This window comes from Dendroctonus ponderosae, unplaced genomic scaffold (assembly GCF_020466585.1).
Source record: "Dendroctonus ponderosae isolate FM_Combo_2020 unplaced genomic scaffold, Dpon_F_20191213v2 Dpon_F_20191213_85, whole genome shotgun sequence".
Classification (NCBI taxonomy): Eukaryota; Metazoa; Arthropoda; class Insecta; order Coleoptera; family Curculionidae; genus Dendroctonus; species Dendroctonus ponderosae.
The window spans coordinates 5,871-27,133 of NW_026019066.1; the positions used below are offsets into that span (position 1 = coordinate 5,871).

General features: G+C 36.8%; 1 long non-coding RNA gene across 1 annotated transcript; it reads left to right on the forward strand.

The window, feature by feature from the left end:
* Positions 1-13,063: 13,063 nt before the first annotated feature.
* Positions 13,064-19,333, forward strand: LOC125505546. Its single transcript, XR_007282239.1, has 2 exons — positions 13,064-13,225; positions 15,583-19,333. It is a non-coding gene; the product is annotated as an uncharacterized LOC125505546 (long non-coding RNA).
* The last annotated feature ends 1,930 nt before the right edge of the window (positions 19,334-21,263 follow it).

Here is a 21,263-nt window from a genome sequence, read left to right on the forward strand (position 1 = left end):
GAAGCATTCAAATGGCCGAAGTCAACACTTTTCGCAAACAAATCGATTATTCGTAGAGTTGTAAAATCAACTTAAATCACGAATATGAAATGCTTTCTTTAAAGCATATTTTACTAAGTTCCAGCCAAGGCAAAGTTTTTTACTTTAAAGCCGAAACTAATTCCTTTCGATGTAATATTGATGTCTACTTTCGAACTGAAAAGTTTATGGACGAGTTTTATGAAATTTTTACTGGCTTAAAGCATTTTTACATGGAGAATTGGCTTATGTCCAAATGGCCGGTTAGACTGCCAATACAAATTAAAAGCGCAATGAACTTTTAAAGAAAAGTTCTCACCACTAAAATGTTTAGGGATTTATTGACACCAAATTTTTTTAGCAACTACGTGCAAATAGGAGCTTATCTTAGTTAGGGTTAATTCGCAGCCAAAATTTTCTAACTAGGAAACTTTCAACTATGTATTAGTCAGGCAAACTTTTAATAGTCAGCGCATAATTGGCAGCAATACAAGTGTGCAGGTTCGACCTTTAAAGGCATGTAATAAGTAGCAGTACGGTTTAATGAGCTTCCAGTACCTTGAGGTTTGAATAATCAACTGCGATATTAATGTTCCAGTTGAAAGCGAACTTTTCCTATAAGCAAGCTAATCTTTCTCGCACAGGCAGGACACATTTAATGGTTGGTATGTCTGTGTCAGAGATAAATCTATTCGAAAAACTTCATATTTATATATCCGAGCTGAGGTGAGGGCGAAAAATGAAAACTTAGACGTATTAAGTTTTTGTTTGGCAATCCGGAACGCTGACGATATGAAGAGTCAGGTAATCTCGGTGAGTAATGGAATGGAATCATAATATGTGAACAAGTAAATTGCATAGTAGCTGGAAAATTTAAATTTCATATTCCTGGCAGGAACAGCTAACGTACGGTAATTTTCCTAGTCAAGCCTCAATATGTTAATCGACAGCCATCAGAAGTACAACGAGCAAAGTATATTACATCGACATTATCAGCAAGCAATAAAAACCCATCCCGTTCTCCAAATTGACTCTGAAATATCGCACCACCTGCAAATTCCAATCGTTGAAAAATTGGTAAAGGCTCAGTAAAAAGTGGAGTCAAATTTGCAAATTTTATAAGGCAGAAAGGCGCAGTTTCAACCTGGGAGGGCATTATGAAGTGGCCGATAAAAAGCTGCACAGATAGATGAGGAAATTGTCTCTCCTCTTTTCGCTCCTTGCGAACAAATTAAATATTTAACGAGATAAAATTGACAATTTTCCAGCACAGCTTGTATTTATCTGACAATTTTATTTTCTTGTTTTATCTTTGGATTCGATTGGGAAAATGTACTCGTCAATATTTTTGCAAGCGATTAATTTATAAGAATTTGTTGAGCTAGACCAAAAATAAGCCATAAATGTGTGGGTAAACTCAACAGAGAATGATTTTGGATAGACCTTAATATGTGACTGTGTTTATTCGCAATAATCTTCCTCAATTTTTAGTATGAGTTCTTTATGTTTGTAGAATCTCCATTCTTCTCAAAAAAAACCCGAACAATTTCCAATAATTTGCTAATTTTTGTTTCTGGGTCCACACGACAAAGGCAACAAAAAAACTATGCATTAATTGGGAGAATGGTTAATGAAACACGGCTCGGAGCAATGATAAACAATGCCTATTGGGCGCATGTTATTGTATGGAAATCAGGGCCAGTTTTAATTGGAAAATCAGTTTTGGAACTGCAATTCTAATTTTGAATTACCCAACATTACCTGCTGCATGTGGTAGTCAATCAACTTTTTTGCTGTTTATTTGTGAATTTGACTTCTATTGCCCGTTAACTGTGACTTTCGGTTCAGTTGGGAGAAATTATTTGGACTATCAGAGGTAAAGTTGCTGTAAGGAACTTCGAAACTCTAGGAAAGCAAACGCCTGCTGAATGTGCATGAATATTGCGATTTCGCAGCTTCCGTTAAGCGCAAATTTTCAATTTCTGGTCGAGAAAACCAAAGCAAAACGTTAAAATATTTAGGAAAATTGAAATTTCCACCGACCAAACATGTGGAAACGTGAACGGATTATAGTCGATCGAATGGCGCTCCGTCCTAGAAAGAAGCTTATAGAAAAATAATTTTTAATATTCCTCCGATGATTTATTAGGCGCAGTTATATGGAATTTATATTTGGGTAGATTGGACGGGTTTTAGAAAACTCACGAAATAGCTTTACATGGTTGGGTGGATAGAATGATTATTTGCAAATTGCATTGAATTTTTCAATTCCATACTAGTTGGGGCTTCGCTCAAGAAATTTCGAATTAAATAAACTATAACAAAAGGATATTGTCCTCATGGTTTCTCCAACAATAAGAGTCCAGAGGATCCCAGAACAAACATGTACTGTTATAAGGGGACTTAGCAGACATCGGGTATACAATACGAGGCAATATGTGTGGGTCTCGGCAACAAATTCAATTAAATTAGAACAGTGTGCACTTCGAAAGTTCCTCTAAAATATTAAAAAGCTAATTTTGCCAGAAAAGAAGCTGTATTATTCCGCAGGAAGCACTCGAAGAAGTTAATAAAAGAGATATAAGAGTTCGGGGGGGGCTTTTCTTTACTTTAGAAGTTCACGGTATTAATTCCTTTCGGTATGTCTTGAGATTTCAAATTGAATGGAATTTCTCAGCGGCTTTGGCTTTATTTTTCGTATACCTACCGACCATATAAAACCCGCAATTGAAATCAGTTTTATTTTAAACATTTATTTTCAGTTTTCGATTGCATTTCCTTACTCTATTGGCAGAAGGACGATCGCTTCCTGTGCGTCTATTGGAGTATAACAAATACTTCAAAATTAATATTCCGCTCTTTATTAGTAGGCAACTTCCATGGAACCCATCAAAAGGTAAATATTTTCCAACCATCCAACATCTGAAGATGAAAACCACTTTTTCTTGTAAAACGCCAGGAAGAAATTCCTCTCCACGGGCTGCTGAAAGCTCGAAAACCTGGCCAGTTTCATGTACTGGTCGAACAAACCCAATTCAATTTTTTCGCAATTTACCCCTATACTATTTCTTCATTTTCATAAGCGCATTTGAACAAAACTTTCTGCAATATCCTTAAAGGAATTTTACGAAATAAAGCCGCACCAATGTGACACGAATTAACTAAAACTGTATTCATAGACTGAAATAACGTTTGGCAAATTTCGCGATGTACAAGCGAAATAATTCTCTTCGTATTTTTGAACGTTTGTACATTGGGCTTGGCGTGAAGCGGTTTCTCCCTCTGAAAAGCAAATAAAACGGAGATATTTCCGCAAAGCCGAAATTAAAGTTTCCCCGGCACTCCAGTGTACATTTTTGGTGAAAATTGAAAATCTTTAAAACAAAAGAGGCAAGTTGAGCGGCGAAATAAGTTTCCGACTACAAATAAAATTTTGGCCTTCGCACCCGGATGTGTTTTAATCTTTTGTCATCGGGGATTTCCCTTCGAAGTGAATGGATAATGGTTTTTTAGCTTTCCATCATTGCAGTGATACATTTCTGACTGGAAATCAATTTAGTATTCAAATTGCATTATTTCATCAACCCTAGTTATTTTTTGCAAATTAATGAAACTCACTCAAAACAGCTGAAAATTTCATATTTCCTTCCAAATGAATTTTGCATAATTTTTAAAATAAAACTCCTGGCAGTTTCAATTTAGGGCTAAGGGCCAAAGCTGTTCATTGCGAAGACTGAACGGAATATTTAAAAACCATAAATTAATAATGTAACTCGTTGACGAGGAGAGAGAGCAAAACGGCCAAAGTCCCATATTTCTTTTATTAACTGCCTGGAGTGTTTCGCCCGGAATAATAAGCCATCTCCGTAGACAAAATTAGGCCCATTTAAAAATTTAAGAAGACTTTCTTTATACCGCATTCCTTATATTTCGTTCAATTCAATTCGAATCCTTTGTGTCGCCCAAGACATATATTGCATTGTATTGTATCCCCAACAGTCTGTTAAATCTCTACCAGGTTTGCTTTCCGCATTTTTTACATTCCCATTGCGCAAAATTCCGGTTTTGTTCGCCGGCTAATAACGTAAATGGTCGACTTATTACAGATGCCGCAGTTCGAGTTAAATGAAACCGTGGAAATTTCTTTTTGATGCTGCACAAAGGAAAATTGCGACGACATCTTGGAAGTTTACATTTACAAGAGGCGAGAGAAACACCAACAGAAAAAACCCTAGAGTGTTAAAGCAGCTATAAATTAAAAATTAAATAGTATTTTAATATGTTTTCGCTGATTTCAAGTTGGTGAAAGAAGTTAAACTTAAAGAAAGGTCCTAAACTGAAGACTTGTTGGTGGTCTCGCTTCCTTGCATTTTTGCGAGATAATGAAAAAAGCAGTAAAAAATTGGGGGTATTTGGGATACCCGTGCCCGTTCCACTAAAGCGTTAACAATATACCAAAATATTTAAAATAATCATCCCAATTGCGTAATTATACGACATACCTGTGAAAATATCCAAACCCACAGGTGCGGAATGGGAAAATGTTCCTGAGCGACGTCACGCAAGCTTTTTCAGTCTCGAGGATAATTTAGTTAGTTGCCTGTCGCAAGACAGAGAGTGGTCGATCGATTATACCCCCTTTTTCACAAACAAAGATAATTTTCGCTTAGTGGAGGATTCGACGAGAAGATGTTGGAAAAAAGCCGACTTTCTCACCAATTACCTTCACGGAATCGGTTGTTTGCTCTGCGATCTCAGCTGGAGACGTATATTTAAAATGTACTTAAGTTTGTCAATGTTCGACAATTTTCGGTAATTTCAAAACTGGCTTTACTCGGGAAAATTAAATAACATTAACCATAAGTGAGGCGTAATGAGTGAGGCTTTCGGGAAACAAACATGGAACGTTTGTTCTTCGTACGTCATCACGACTGATCCAGCAAATGTAACAGAAAAAATCAGCGGTGTGGGATTAAATGAAGTATCATAGCTTTAAATCTACACAACACGCTAAAGTTAAAACTGCAGATGCTTGTCTGGCAGTTCATTCAGGATTGATGCGTTGGTTTCCTTCATAATTGGATGTTCGCGTTGTCTACGGCCGCCTCGACATTAATTTCACGAAAATCGATTGAGCGGAAATTAAAGGAGAATTCAATTATCCCTGGTATCCATTTAGCATGATTTTTCAACCTGCATTTTGTCCAAATCAAATAAATGTTAGAGCGTACTTTTAACTCGCCCTTTACGCCATTTTTCGTCAATTATTCAACTCAGCTTCGGTCCTTCCACATGATTTGATTTTGGAAACTTTTGCATTAAGATTAAATAGACTAAAAAATTATTTTCGGGTGTGAATTTAATGAGGCCAAGCCTGGAAAGGTGGCAATTTTTGAAACTTTGAAAAAAAAGTGATATGTGTAAAACAGTTTAAACTTTGAACCAGTGTCGGGCCGGAAGGAATTGCCACAACTTCACCAACAGATCTCTGCTTTAGTTCGAATGTTGAAAAGTTTAAAGGGAATTTGATGCCAAAGTTGGGCGTCAGATTCCCCTTTAACTTTTTAGCTTTCTAAATCAAATCAGCGTTCTGTTCATGTAAGAATTTTGATGCCTCGAACTGTAAACTCATTATTTGTAAAATTTTTGTTGCCTTCCAAGCCAGTGTCGTACTTGCAGGGTTTGGCACAGCTTAGATACACTTTTTACTGCTTCTATTTTGAAAATAGTACAATACCTGCCCGTTTCCGCGCCCACATATTATGTAAGCTGAAAAGAAAGGTTTACACGGTAAAAGCTAGATATTTTTCCATACGCTTGTTCTTTATGGTTTTACTATGGCGCAAAAGTCGAATCACCGATTACACCAGTTGATACTTCATACAGGAAAGCACCGACCATTCAAACAGTGTTCGAGGAAAATTGAAAAATGAATGTTAATGAGCGTTGGCTAGCGAAATTTCCTCATCCTGGAAGAATGATAGGTGCACATAAATTGCGCCCATATACCCAGTGCTTACATAATAATCTCATAGAAACTAACTGCGACCACAAAATACAGGCTGCACGGATGCACCTCCCGAATATCCAGCATGCATCCGGGAATTATTTTAGTTATAACCTTTATTAAATGACTTCGGGGTGCTCCTCACTGAATTTATCGTCTAATATCGTCTGGTTTACTGCCAAAGACATAGGTATCTTAGTTGTTAAATTTTATAACAGTAGGTGTAAAGAAAATGTACGTTTCGAGATATTCACTTTTGATGGCTCTGAACTGGTGCGAGAGAGAATCGTGATGGGTTCGTTACTATTTCGGTAATAAAGTGTCTCACTAATAACGGGAAACGGTTATGGCGGCCGTAAAATGCCTTCTATCAATTCTTTGAGGAAAGTGGATTGGCAACTCGAGAGTTTTATTAGGTGCATATAGTTCCTGAGTAACGACACATCAGCAGACAGCTCAAAGGGATTGGGGCTATTTTTTAAACTCCACTTCACCACAGGCTTTTCGCTTAGGCCTAGATGTTTCCAATGCCATATTATTAAATCCAGTATATTTCATGACTAATATTATTGGTTGAGTTGTACAAAAGTTCTCTATTTGGCCTTCAGGTTTAGTCTCAGAAAGTTAAACAATAACCAAGCAAATGATCCGTTTCAAACTCGGGGGATAACAGAATCGACGATAATAACAATAAAGAGTAAAAGGTATTTTCCAATAATAATAATAAAAAATGCATGCCTCCCAAAGAAGCATTTAAGCTCGGACATTTATTTAATTGAACATCCAATGTAGGGAATATTGGCTTTAATTTAATAAGCTTTTGTTCTGGAAAAGCAAAAAGCGTTTGCTGATTATTTTTTATGAGAACCTTCTGAATAATTTACGTGTCAACGTTGAACAGTTAATTTTATAAAATATTTAAGGTATTCGAATAAAAACTGGTAGTTCACAAATAAGGATTTCCAGTTTTGTTCGTTTTCCCAACGATTATGAGCCCTGACGGTATCCGATTTTGCAGGAATAAAGGGATTCTTTCCCATTTGTAATCGGTCTCGAGTGGATTTTGGAGTCCAATATTTCGAACTTTTCCGTTATCGAAAATGTCAATTAGGATTTATAACGAATAACTTGTTGTCATAAGTGGCTTTCAGAGCTTTGGAGAATCTGCTTTCGAGCAATATTCTGATATCAACGAACAAAAGGGATTGAACCGGAATCCTCTCGATTAAATTAGACGCATTTTCCGCTTGATACTTGACAAAAAACACACAGATTCCTCAACGAAAATTTTGTAAATTTTTGCTATTTCTGCAGTATAATCGCCCAATACAATATAATTCAGTTCTAATGGAAAAAGTTAATTAAAGCTGACTGCCGGTTTTATTCAGGGGGTATTTTTGGCAATCGCGGGGTAAGGTTTATTTAATTTAATACAGGAAATTAAATCTTTTCAAATACATTCCCTCCTGGGAAACGATTTGCCAAAAATCGAGCAACCAGCTTCGGTTTTTTATTGGTTGAAATCAGACAAGACGTTTTCAATTACCGACGTTTTTCACATAAAAAATTCATATTGTGTTTCAGTAACGTTTCTGGTAAAATGAGAGCTTTAACTAAATTCGACAAATTTGTCATAAAGATTCAACTCCTTGCTATTTTTTCTGATTTTTTGAATGTTCAGCATTTTCCAAATCCAGTTTCTACATTAGGAAAGTCACACTTAGTCACTTCTGCCTTATTTGTTCTTTTAGGTTGTTGGGGTGTTTCTCTTGGTTTCATCACGATTTTATCACGAGAGATCCTTTACAAATGTATCCAGTTTTCTAAACGTATATATGGCAAGTATTGGCATAAGTATGTGATCTGATTCGACTATCCTGTAAAATTATTGGCTAAAAATTCGCAAATCATTTCAAAACTTAAATTTCACAGTCCAAATCGAGAGGACGCAATTATTGCGACTCATGTGTGTGAGTGTCGGATATTTTTAGATGCTGATTATGCACCCGAAAAAAAATGATGGGAAAAATATTAGAAGCCGTTAGTGTTAACGTGTTTGCGACCCGACATCGATACGGCGTCACGACAAAAATATGTCTAATTTTAGAGGGTTTCGAGTAGAAATAGAACGTATATATCCTGAAAGGCCTCCTTGAATATCATGTTACTCCTGCATGTTTTTTACTTCAATGATAATAAACTTACCGATCGGCCTGGAATTACATCGATATGCCTCGTTTGATTGTGCTCCTGCAAAGAAAAATATGCTTTAGATTTTAAGGGAATCTTCAAATGGTGGTTTTTGTTAAATAAAATCGACCAGGGCTTAAAAATTGAGTAGATTTTTCAGCTTTGTTGAATGACCTTCACCTGGACCCTATAAATTAAATAGATCTGCGCCATTGAGCGACCTTTCCTTTCGCTTCCAAAGGAAAATTCGCCTTTTATACAGGCTGGACTTTTCCGGCTTCTTTTATATTATATAGGTATTTGGTCGAGACCGATATATTATTTGTGCGAGTCGCCATACGTTCTTAGAATAGCGATTTGTAGTCGTGCATTAATCAAACGTAAAAGCAGGAAAGCGAAACCAGATACGACGTATCTGCCAATCAAATATAAAAACAATCCCTTGCTCCCGTATATTGGTTCTCATTTCATGTTTTCCTCTTGGATTCGATCAACTCGAATCCCAGCAGGTTGATCAAAATCAAGGTGGATCAAAAAATTAATTGATTAAGACACTTTTCTACTGCCTACTTTAAGTTGACACTTTTCTCCTAAGAACACTGGATTTTAATATGATTCTTTTGTGGTAAATTTCTTTATTTATTAGTAACCTTTGCAAATAACTGAAATTTTTTTCGACACATAAAAAGTGATTCTGCATGAATATTCACCTAAAAGAACAAATGTTTCATTAAAAAAGCAAACATTTAAATCGCCATCCACTTAATAATCTGCAATGTTAAAAACGTGGCAACCGAAATTAAACACGGTCAAGTTATTTGATTTCTCGAAACCTTTCCAGGCTCTAATTAATCGTCTGTGTCTTGCACGGATAGCAGTTGCGGTTTTCGTCTCGTAATCGTTCGGGCTTTTTTTAATATCTGAACGGTAATCTTAATTCGATTTGATCTTTCCAGTCGAATAAATTACTGCAAATCGAAGAAATTTTGCGATTTTTTGCGCCCAGCTGAGTTTATTTGTTTTCTGAATCGGGACGGACTTTTTGTCGGGCCGGTTCCCAATCGATAATTCGGAACTTTCTCGTTCCTTTCTCTCGTTTTTTTCGCATACAGAACTGTCACACATCAATATCTCGGGTCACAATGGTAGAAAATTGAAGTTTGCAGCCATTCGGTTCAAATATATGGATTTTTAAGAAACCACTATCACAAACAATCGTTTTAATAGTAAGTAGTAAATTTATGTTTATCCCCGCTGTCGGGCCCCATTGTGTAGTATCCATATACGTGCTGTTATCATATGGGGCGTTGTTTTTTCTAAACAAATCCAAACAAAACGACAACAAAAAAATGCTCTTTTGTGTCGGAATAGAATTTTTAGAACACGCGGCCCTCTTTCAATAACATCACCACACCGTGTTTGTTTTCCTTTAATAAGTTTGAATAAAGCCGCCGCTGGTATTTCCTTGTTCAGGGGAGCGAATATATATTTTCTCAGACAACAACCTTTAAATTATTGTGTTGGCATAACCGTACCTTTCGGTAAAATTGAAACAAATACGACCGCTCCTCCTTTAACTATATCCAGCTCGGAAACGAAGTTTATCTCCGATTGTTTAATATTTCAGCTGCGTTTCTTCTTCAATCAGTTCCAGTATGCGTAATAACGAAAAGTTGGCATTGATATGGAAGGAGCCGAATTAGTTTTTCTACAAGAAAGTCTGTTGTTCCGCTGTGTTGAACAAGTGGTTGTTACTAATTGAAACCGAACCATCAAGCAACTTTGATCTGAAAATTGGAAAAAGTAGGTGAATTTGTCGTGCTTTTAGGCAATTGTCAAAAAGACTTTCTTCCTGAAGTTTTGCAAATATGAATGGTTTGAATCGTCAGAGTGAAACCACGTCTGAAGGGGCAGGTCGCTCGCCAGGAATAAATTATTTTCCACGAAACCTGCAAGCCTGAAAAAATACCCAGTTTAAAAGCAACTTGGCTTCATTAAGAGCCAAGTTTTAACTATAGATTTTAAGTTAAAGACTGGATTTTGGGCGTTTGTCACTTCGCAACAGAAATGAATTTGCGATAAAATGCTGTCCATTGTTCAGATTTTCATTTACAAAGTGGTAGACAGTCCTGCAACAAAATTGCCAGAGTCCCATTTGGCCAGTCCCTAATTTTTCTTATTTAGTAACAAAGAGGAATAACGAAGTTTCCCAAATCACTGGCAATACCACAAAGGTAAAGAATGAAAAATCCCGAGGCAAATCTATCGAGTTTCGGCATATTTTAGCTAGAGAGCTTAAAGCTGGTCGGAACACATTTTAGCAAAGATAGATAGATAGAAGGCCTTTCAAGAGCCCCGCTTACATGAAAAATGGCTTTTCTAGTTTCGGCAGAGCATAAATCGATTGATTCGTCTTTAGGTTGGTCGACCGTTCTTTTTCTCCAGCTTTGATGGATGTTTTTGTGTTGAACTGAGAATCGCCTAAATTATTCTTAAATAAGACGTCGCCGTCGGAAACGCTAAAATGTGTTAAATCTATACCATCTATACAAAGCAGTTAAACACTCCTTTACTGATATTGTGGGAAATTAATCAAAACTTTCTGGAATTTAAACGAAAAAGCAGCCTTACTTGCGTAAAGCACACACACACATTCAATAAACGTGCTGAAAAAAAACCTTCCAATACAAATCCGAACAGAACTTTTCTACCGAATCCATTGAATTATGCATACCCATGGACCTTAGACATTTACATACCTTTATAACCCTTGTAATATTTTATTTATCGGTTGTAACAAAGAACACGTCACAAAAAAGGGACTACATTAAAGTTAAACCGTCCCCTCTTTTTGTTAGCTTTCCTATTCCAATGTTTTTCGGTCAAAACCATCCCTTCCGGGATACGCGCAGAAAAAATTACGAATGTCTTTTAGGGAAAACGCATTGCTACTGCGTGAATGCGGAATTAAAAAAATGTGGAAAGTTTTATTCCTTCTAATCTAGTTATAAGTCAATAGGAAAGGTTTTTTGAATCAAATTTTCCTAATGAAATTGAATCTTGAAAAAATGGCATCACAAATCCAACATCCTGCAATACTAGTGTCAGTTGCAAGCTAGCAAATGGTGAAATTAGGTCAAAAATAGCAATTTTTCCTTCTTAACGCCATGATTTGTTGTTGTATCTGGCAACGATAAACACCCCCTGATTCGGAGAAATGTTGCACATAAAAGTTAATTTTTGATCTGCATCCGAATTATCCTGCGCGTTAGCGGGGAAAATCATGCCGACGTAATCGGATTTTCTGCTCAGACTACCGATTTTGACACGATGAAGTTATTTTTCAGCGTTGGTCATTTTTCCTGCCTTGATTCACTATTTGAACATTAGTTTGTCAGTTGAAAATAAACACTGAATACTAATCGGTTTGTGATAATATTACTCGCATGTTCAAGAAAATTTTTGTTGCAAAAACTTGCATTATATTTAATCGATACCACCTCTAGTTTAGCTGATGATATGGCCGTCATCACTCAAAAATGCGCAACTATCCCCTCAATTCGACTCAACAAATTTTAGCTACCACAAGCCGAAAATGCAACATCTTGACATCATTTAGACTAGACGTATCACATTGAACAGTTTCTCATTTGAAAGATGTAAGCGAAGTTTGATCTTATTTGCAAACGAAAATAGCTAGCTAATAAAATGCTTGGTGAGCTTGAGTGGCCTGCATAAGCGCCTGACTTGAGCCCGCTGGACTTTTGTGCGTGGGCTAATTTAAAACAATCACTCGATGTTATGCAAATTCGTTGCATTAGAAGGACAAATATTCAATATAGTATGGGCCATTCACGTGTTTTGGGTCAGCTGGCATGTGTTAATGCATATGCTGGGACTTTTGAATATTTTCCTTAATCAGGTAAGTCAAGTGGCAAGTGATGTTAAATGTTCCGCAAACAAAAACTTTTGCGTAAATGGCAATGGCAATTTTTCAATTAATCGAAAGAGTTGGACAGTAAATCTGTCTTATTCTATATGGAACAATGAACTGAATGTCTTAGAATTACATCATAGGCGACATTTTCTGATAATTTCGAGATGTACAAACCACGGAAGTAAAATCCAAGAAGGAATTTCATATCGGGACATCGTCCGCCCCCCGAACGACTTTCACGACGTCAAACTAAGTATCCATATTTTATCCGCCCTTAAAATTATTTCCACATATATTTCCGGGGCCCTGACGTATCACCGGGCAAACAAATCTGATGAAATTCCTCACAAACCGATGGAATGTGACCGTGGAAATTTTCCTCTCCAGCATCAAGTAAATGCGGCCCCGGGGGATGATTTAGTGCGTTCCAGACGAATTAATTTCGGATGATAAATTTTTTTTAGAGCAAGGTAGATGGGAACGGACTAAAAATAGGTTAGGACTACTTTGCTTTCATTTATCATCCGGCTCGTGGACAATTCATTTTGACTATGTTGCGTCCAGAAAATCTATAAATGCTTGCATCCCATATTCATGGCTGCTACTAACTGAAAAGGATCATAGATTTACTTATATAAACAGCTGTAAAATGATTGTATAATCTTCAATCCAGATCATTTTACTTAAGAGGAAATTAATTGAAAACAGTGGGGACAAACCAAACCGAACGAAGTTGAATATTTCGGGATGGTTCACCCTGTAAGTCGGTACTGTTTGTTATGTGCATATAAAGTTTAATAACCTCCACCATTAGCTGAGGTAGGCACGTTAAAAACAGTGTAAACAGAAAAAGATGGTAAACATCTTAAAGGAAGTACTAACTAGTTTTTCATGCGAGTTGGGTACTTAAGTTGTCATCTTCAAGTCGACCGAGTACCGTTAATCGAAATTAAAAATTAGCCTCGACCAACTATAGATGTGCATTCGATATAAACGGAGTATGGCCGACTACAGTACCAATAGGCAATTGATATTATTGGCCAAGAAATATCACGGTTTAATGTGGTTGTTCGGTAAGTTAACCAGCTTGTGTTGGATTTGTTTGCCAATGTTTTGCAATTAGAGGTTTCGTTAGAAATATTGCTTAGGCAATTAGCGGCTCACTATGAATATTCCTCGCTTTGGGTGGTGATAAACATTAACAAAGCCCGATTTACCTATGGTTTAAATATTAAATTACTTATGCAAACAATGTATTTCCATTTATTTAAAGAGACAAACTCATTGAATCTTATGCAGTTTTCCATAGCATACATTGACAAAATATTATTCAGTACACTATTACCAAACAACCTAAAACAAAGCTTTACGAAGATGCCAGAAAGAAAATGCTTGATTCGTTTCTGGGCTCGAGCTAGAACATGGGTTAAACAAGATCAGTGGATTCAGCTTTAGGTGATTTGGAAGTTAATTGTTGCGCCCCAGGAGTTGGTGCAAACTTTGTTCGCTTTTAGTTGTACAAAGTGGCGCATTTGATACAGTATTCCGAAATATACACGGTTTAGAATTATCGCTTTGGCATGTTGGTGGTATAAAACAGCTAAAACAATCGATAAAATATTAGAGACGTTTCATTAAAAAGGTATTCGATTAACGGCTCATCATTAGGCGGAACTAGAAACCTGAAACTTGTTTTCCGGAAACATATTTCTGAATTAACATATTCGAAAGATCGATGCCTAATCATTATCAAAATCCATTTTTTATATCATCATATCATATCATCCTTGAAAGTTGCTGTTACTTGGTTCTTTGTCGAATTTTTTCCCCTTTTCAAGAACATCTGCAATTGATTTCAGTAACACTGAAGACATTGAGCGATTCATGCAGAACTAAGAAGCTGAACGCCATTTCACATCAGTTAATGGCGGTAAATTAATTTAACGAGTTCAATTCAACGTGCGAAATATTTTCGGATTCTTCAAGTCGCCTTCAATAAAACCCGACATCCCGGCGGTTTTCTCCATTTCCCACAGCATTCAGCAATTACTAAACAATTTTAATTTTTTAAAAGCCTTCCACTAATTTGTTCAACGTCGAATGCGAAGAATTTCCTGATTGTTTCACCGTTTAGCGAACTAATCGCGTTTGAAATAAGAATTTATTCGCTGTTTGATCGAATTGAAATTTCTTGAATGTCTCCTCTAAAATACAGTTATACAAATTTAAATTCTTTGGTAGTGGAAGATGGGAAAATTGCGATGTGACCGAAGGAACTCGAGTAAAATATAGAAAAATTAACCTCTATTAAGTGCAGTTTGCCATGCAAGCCTGCTTAGGTATTTATTAACGTTGAAAAAAACAATCTAAGATCCTAAAATTGTCGAAAACGAACGTGTGTTGGTTTGCGAAAATTAAATGGGGCAAATTGACTTTTTTTTAGATAGTGATACTCAATTTTCTGGTCAACATCAGCGCAGCAGTTTTCTACCTTTGAACCAATGGAAAATTAAATTTTCAATGTGTGCAATTTTTTGCCCCGTTTTCAGGGTATTTTTTAATCTGGCCATGCATATACCAAGTAGGACACAGTTTAATTTTGCCCTAGTTTCGAAAGTAGGTTTGATGTCAACCAGCCAGCGAGTGATTGCGGGTGAAACAGCGCTTTGGTTATATTAAAAAGTTTTCATTAAAACTAATCAACTTTGGACTGGGGAAGAACAGCCAAAAAATACTCGACTGAACTACGGTAAAACAGGCAAAGCGACGAACCGCCCTTGTAATTGAACGCTCAGAATCCGGTGTCTTAAAAGTATCCAAAACAAAAGTTCCGTTTTTATCATAACCGTTTTGTGCGTGATGTATGAACGATATTTCCTCTGAGGACAATAACATCTTTCGAGCAGAGCGGAAGTTTTTTCCTTTAGACTTGAGCGATTTTTTTTCTTTTCAAATACACGAGGATAAAAGCGAGCTTTGAGTGCTCTGCTTGCGGTGAATGGCCCGATGTATTTATGTATTATAAATAGCCTGTATGAATATGGCATTTTGGAGGTAAATCATTCAAAATTCCTCGAGTTAGCAGCAGAGTTAAGTTTCGCGGCCACTGCTTGACATTGGTCATTTTTTTAGTGCTTTCGGACTGTCGCAGAAAAGAATTTCTTACTGGCGTTTCGAAAGCAGAAGTGAAGATGCCACTCGTGCTTGCAAAACGCCGAGAAAAAATAAATTTCCATGTCGACTTGAAAGCCTGAAAACTCACCAATTAGTTATGCCCGCGCCATAAATGGAAACTACTAAGGCAGCAACCGAATCCTATATGTTCGGTTTATAAAGTCAATTGCCCATTACTCAAAAACATTGAAAAAATTGGTTCTTAAAACGGGAATTTTTGTTGCAAAATCCATAATTAGTTGCAATTAATTTTCAGGCATTTGCGACGAAACAGGATGCATGAGCATAGAAATATATCAATAGTCTTCTAACCAATAAATGGCTACACCCACGTTACTACAAACTTGGAAGCAATTAGAACCTCAGGTACTAATTGGCCAGCATTGTCCAACTAATGAATTCTCAGAGTGGACTAGACAATCAAGAGCGGGATGAAATCCAGTAAATGGACAGCAGCAGCATCAGCAGCAGAGAGTTTGAAATTTCGCATAAATTAATACGCCCACCGCGGAAAATATTTACACACTTTCGCAAAATATCGTTATACGATGGGCCACATTAATCAATGCTGAGAGCAAAACACGTCGAAATGCGTCTATAAATCAAAAACAAAGCAACAGAAGGCCGAAACAAAAGGGTTGAAAACGGGGGCCAAACACTTTACCCCAGAGCCGCGCCTTTCCAACGAAGAGAAAACAATAATTGATCGCATGCGTGTCGCACATTTTCCACCCGCTCTTGAGCTACGTTTAATGACTAGGGATTTTCAGTTTAATCTATATACTCACTTGGTTTTCCCTTAAGGGTGACGGGTTTCGTCGCAGTGCTTGAATCTTTAAGCCTGACTAGTGAGGGAAAATTAATTACTAGTTTTCTAATTCGCAATTTTACACCCTTGAAAGTACCCAAACAACATGCAAATTCAATGAAACAAATAAAATGTACCAAAGTACATACTGTCCAGCACTAATTCTCCTGCTTTTTGAGGAGACACCACTCCAGTTATCAATTTCATCCTGTACCTTCCAGGGTGGAAAGTTAATGTGCCTTCCTCCGGTACAGTCCTCAAAACTTTTTCGGCAGCTCTTGATCCTTCTGGTTAGTGTGACTTTAAGCACATTTGTGTAAATAATGTTGTTTTGTCCGGAGTATCCGAAACTGGCCCTTTCGCAACAAAGCGTTTGATTTTCGAACTGGAGTTTGAACTCGAAGTGTAGTAATAACTTCAACTAACAATGAGTTCCTCTCTTGAGAGCACTGTGGTTTCGTTATTGCCAATTCTTCAACTTATTCATTCAGTGTAATTTGTCGCTTGATCTGATTTGCTTGTGCCTTTGTCCTCTTTTTCCTCAACGGGACTATTTGGTGTCTACAGTACTTCAGCCACTTTTTCAGTGGTCAAATTCTTCGCTAGTTCAAGAGCAGAATGAAAGTCAGCTTATACAAAGATGGAAGAAAACTACTCAATTTTTCGGGCGGAAATCGTTTAATTCACTAAAAACATATTCAGTTTGACCTCAGCAACTTTTCGCACACTTTTTCCTGGATCCTCAGAACGAAACAATAGCGCATTTTACGCATCTAGGATTTTCACGGCTACATTGCTCGTCTCGAAAACACGCCGCATCTTCTTCCAAAATTACAGATTATTTCGCTTTTGCTCTCCGGCCAAATATTGGCCTTGTTGAAAGTCGAATCTGTTTGCACAAAAATCTCTGAATTTTTTATGAGTTTCATTGGCTTTCTCCAACTGGCACTTGTCCTTATCGTTTTGCCCTCGTTTAAGAATCGACTGAAACTCTGCAGCCTTAAAGGCGAGAAAAGATTGCAGAACATCTGCTATTAAACCATAATCAAATATCCACGTATTTACTTTATATGAAACCTTATTTTCGATGAAATATTTGAACTTGATTTATTTTTACACATTTGAGAAAGTCAATTAATCAATTTCTCGCAGTTTTGCAAAGCGCATTAAAACTCAATTAATCACCCCGGCTTGGAATCGTTCCATATTGTTAAAAATAACTACTGCAACAAAGAAGAACGTGCTTTAGGGTAACATCTAGTCGAACATTTCAAATTTATATTACCTACAAAATCTGAACTAGACTTTTTATTATTCCACCCTTAAGAGTCGAACGGTTCTGAAAATAATTAAGCATAATCGGTGTTTTCGAAGTAAAAACGAAACGGTTTCTGATCTACAGATTACAAGGTAACACCAGGAGTAATTTTGGGAGAAGTTTTGCGTTCAGTTACGACCGGGCTGTAATTAGGAAATAATTGTTTTTCAGTGGTTTAGGCGACATTGCGTGTGCATGTTTTCCGAAAGTTACAAAACACTTTTATAACGAAAACAACACCTTAATGGATCAAACAGGAAGAACTGCTGCCTGTGCCTTGCCCCAACATTTAATAGTGTTTTGCGTATATATTATTTTAAATTTATTTTATATTTAGTCTCAACCCACTCCAAAATCTGAAAGAAGATAAAGATATTTTGTGGCCAGTTAACAAAATATTCGATTGTCTTCAAAGTAAGTTCTTTTAACAGTTATTTGGACAATTCATTAGAGTGTGTGTGGCTGATAGATCGATCTGACAAGTTTACGAGTTGACTCCGGAAAAATACAAATATTTTTGCCTCCTACAGCCCATCGAGATGGGCCATTAAAGATGGAAAAAATGCAAAAATTCCGGTTCTACCACTATAAAAATTAAGTGGTTATAACTTGGACAAAGTAATGTTTCGAATCTTCGGATTTCGCATGTGGGCGTGCACAGTTAGGTATTTCAGGTTTGTACAACTGCCGTAAATCCGATATACAGTTGTGAAGGCTTTTAAACATCGGCCAATACTTTGTAATGATCGATTTTAAGACGGAATTTTTAATGTTTTCTCAAATTTATGGTCAAGTTAAGCATATATTGCTACTTTGTACAGTTGTTACATTTTAACAGTCAGTATTTACCAGCAAAACGTATTGCGGATTGGATGTCTGAAAAATGTTTGTTGACGCCCTACCGCCGTGAATTAAATCGGATAGCGAAATTAATCAAAATTTTTCGTTTTCAAAGTTTGACCTAAAAATCGCGAGGACACATTTTCCGCTCCAAATAAAACGCTGATGTTTTACCATCCAAATAAGCCTCGCGAAGGAATGTGGGAAGGTAAACCGAGACCCGAAAAGAAAAATGTGCGCCGCTTTCCTTGCAATGCTTCCACTTATTAAATTTAATATCAGTCAGTGGTCCTTGGCTCGGAATCTCGCTGGAAATATGGAAATTCTGCAGAGCGAAACAGGACGAGAAATTCATCTACAGCACATCTTTTATACGTTCTCAAAGCCACTGGGCTCTGATGTTCAAAGATCCGGGATTTTTTTGTCAATTTCCTGGCATTAACAAATCAACTCGAATCGAGCCAAATTCTTGTTAAGAGGTATCCACAAAATGAGGAATATTTGCTTTAGCAAGCTCCTGGAACAGCTATTAATAATCCAGGAGCCAATTTGGAGCTAATTTCCTTTCGTGGGCAGTCGGCGTGTTGGTTATGTGAATTTCTCGTCCGACCATCGGAGATATTACGTGGACTGAAATTGAATAATTTTCATCGGAGCAGGAAAATCACTGTTCGGAGTCAAGGAATAACATTGAGAAAATATTTGAGCTAATAAAAGCGTTTGAGGCTACGACAGGTTGAGAGGCATAGAGGTTTGTCTAGGGCTGTTCACTCAGTCAAAGGCCTCGGTTAGATCTAATCCAACAAAGCGGCAAATATTAGTGTACACGGCTAATCAGATAAGTTGTTTGTGTAAATTAAATATACCAAATACATCGAGTACGATCTCGTGCGGGAAATCCAAATGGACGCGATTTATGTATCCGAAACATCGTCCATTCCCGAATTAGTAGCGGCCATAATTAATATTTAGTGCCATAAATGATCATTCGTGTTTGCTTTGCTTTAAATGTGAACGATAAATAAAGATATTTAATTAAAATCCCCGTGTATTGACTATGGAATTTAATCAAGATCGCGCAATGTTATTTTTCATTATCCTAATCGGGCTCTTTGATTGATGAAAATTGCTAAATTTCGTTCGGAATTAAATAATTCGGTTTTGCTTATTATGTTTACATTTGCTGCTAATTGATATCGAGGAACAAATATCCAGTATGAGTTTTCACTCTAAAGCGACTGAAGCTGGTGAGGTTTTTAGGGTTGATTGGGCTGTTGAGAAAAATTATTTTTACCTGGCGTTTCACAAGCACAACGCTCTGAAGATGTAAGCAAAAGCGCGATGAGCAGTTTTTTGCAATTTTTTTGGTGAGTTCACAAGAGTTAACCTGGTTTAGAAGTTATGAAAGGTCGTATCACAATTGATGTTGCCGAGCAATATAAAAGTCTAGGGTTTTTGAAATAGGAAGATTTTCAAAAGGATTTGATGCCAAATAATGCCAGAAGAAAATTCTGAAGGTTTAATAACCAGCGAATCATGTTGTCATTCATCTACATTATTGTTTTTTATGTTTGAATATAAGCTTGCTTCATGCAACAGTTGTTCTCATATCTCTGAAATCTCAATTCTTTTTTATTTCGACTTTGACTAACTTTAAATATCTTCAGGCATAAAAGGATACGCTAGAGCCGCAAATTGAGAATTATGAATGTACAGAAATACACATTTCATCCATGAATCAAGCAAAAAACCCATAATTATCACAAGTCACAAAGCTTTTTCGTGAGCACGATTATAACTGAAAATCATTGTCGAATTTTTTAGATTTTAAGCCCACAAAAATACCTTTCGAAAGCCTGTGCAAAGTGATGCAAACCAAACTGAGCATACAAGCATTCCACGCATAGGCGCTTTTCGATTTGGCTTTGATATTTTAGTTTTCGAGTTAAACGGTATGCTAATAACAAAAGTTATAGCGACAATTTCGCCAAACTGTACCGTTCCGTTAAATTGGAACTATTTCCAGCTTTGTAGCTGGCCGATTTGAACTGCTTTATAGATTTTGTTCGGCAAAGTTCCCATAAACAATTCCAGTTTAGTTGTGTGTCGCTTTAACAAAACTAAGTTTGCTGTTTCAAAGAGATCAATGTGTGCTCCGGGTGCAGCTCGTGTGAAAACTAGCTGCGGCAAATACTTGATATTTAATGCGGGCATAGGATTAGCAAATACCAACTAGCCGGGTCATAAGCCAGATTAGTTGTTTAAATATTAAAGGGTAGGATCTGGAAAAAAGTACGGCAAATCACGCAACCGGCCAATTCTTCGATGAAACCGAGCACAAATTTAAAAATCGATATCGCATTAGGAAAAACATTAGGTGCCATTATCCTAAGCGCACTACGTTTCAATTATTCAGCATTCGTGCCTTCTCACAAAGTACCCAGATGTTAACAATATTGTTTATGTAAATTCCGTTCAATTTTACAAAGCTTAGACCAATTTGGCTTTTGCCGTACCATCAAAGAAATTCAGTTGTCGATTGATGCGAATTGATTTCATGAATTTTTAAGAAATCATTGGAATATGGCAAGCAGTGCTCGACAAAGTGCATTTATCCAGCTTTCAATAAACCAAGAAAAAATCGAATATAAAATATGTGGAAAATTGCAGAGTGTATATTTAGGGACGTGACATCTGGTAAAACTAGCGCTGCTCGTGATAAATGAGGACTGAAACAGCCCAGACAGATATGGAATGGCTTTGAATGTGACGATTATAAATACATTAGGCCGCTGTATTTCAATAAATTGGAGAGAAATGTCAAAAAGTACTGTGGGGAAATGACGACGTAAGTAATTAGAAGAGTTAGCGATCAGCAAATTTTGATTTTGTTACTACTGCTAACCAAAAGCCTGAAAATTGAATTGGATTTGCTTTGTCGGGTAAATTGCCCAATGCATACATAAGGAAC